We start from the raw sequence: 1,107 nt of genomic DNA on the forward strand, positions 1-1,107 counted from the left end.
TCGTCACGGGATCGTTTAGCGTGCGCGAGGGCATTACGGAGATGCTCAACACACTCCGTTGGCAGACGTTACAAGAGAGGCGTTGTGCATCACGGGGAGATTTGCTCTTAAAATTTCGAGTGAGCACTTCCCGGGAAGTGTCTTACAAAATATTACTTACCCCCAAATACGTCTCGCGTAAGGACCACTAACCACTCCGTCTACAGGCCACAAGTGGCCCATTGGCACCATCCTACCGCCGTGGCATCTTCTTAGGAGGATGCGGATAGGAGGGGCACGGGGTCAGCACACCACTCTCCCGGTCGTTATGATGGTATTCTTGACCGAAGCCGCTACTATTCGTTCGAGTAGCTCCTCAGTTGGCATCACGAGGCTGATTGCACCCCGAAAAACGGCAACAGTGCATGGCGGCCTGGATGGTCACCCATCCAAGTGCTGACCACGCCCGACTGCGCTTAACTTCGGTGATCTCACGGGAACCGGTGTATCCACTACGGCAAGGCTGTTGCCCTTCGCGTAAGGACCACGAGGAGAAAATTCTACTAAATGGAACCAATGCAGAGGCTTACCAACAATCGCGGTATTGGAACAGGGCTGGATGACTCAGTTAACGGTACGAAAGTACCCTCCGCCACACACCGATAGGTGGCTTGCGGAGTATGCTGTAGACGTAGATGTAGATGAGTGTCCTATCTGACAGGAAATCGCTAAACCAGTCGCACAACTGCGATGGTAATCCACAGGCACGCACTCTGATTAGAAGCCGCCTGTGACGGGAGGGGGTTGGTTTGGATCGACAAGTAGCCACTCCTGTGGTCGCGTGCCGCTAATCGCCGCCACGGAGGCGCACGCGAGCCCCTCCACGTCTTGTAAACAATCAGGAGCGACGAGTCTCCACTCCGTGTCACTCGCAACCGCCTTGCACGACTGCATCCTTTCTCTCGATTTGCTTATTTCCTTGGCGAATGCTCCACATTAAATCCGCATTTTGTTGTTCCTTTCGGAGTACACTGCTGAAATAGCTCCATTCTCAGCAGTCGTACACAGCCATCCGCTCGACAAATAATCAGCATGTAAAGACTGGAAAGTTGCACAGTTCACACCAAA

General features: G+C 53.2%; 1 pseudogene; it reads right to left on the reverse strand.

The window, feature by feature from the left end:
- Positions 1 to 392: 392 nt before the first annotated feature.
- Positions 393 to 510, reverse strand: LOC126282601 (5S ribosomal RNA; annotated as a pseudogene).
- Between the last annotated feature and the right edge of the window lie 597 nt (positions 511 to 1,107).

Source organism: Schistocerca gregaria, chromosome 7 (genome assembly GCF_023897955.1).
Source record: "Schistocerca gregaria isolate iqSchGreg1 chromosome 7, iqSchGreg1.2, whole genome shotgun sequence".
Taxonomy (NCBI): Eukaryota; Metazoa; Arthropoda; class Insecta; order Orthoptera; family Acrididae; genus Schistocerca; species Schistocerca gregaria.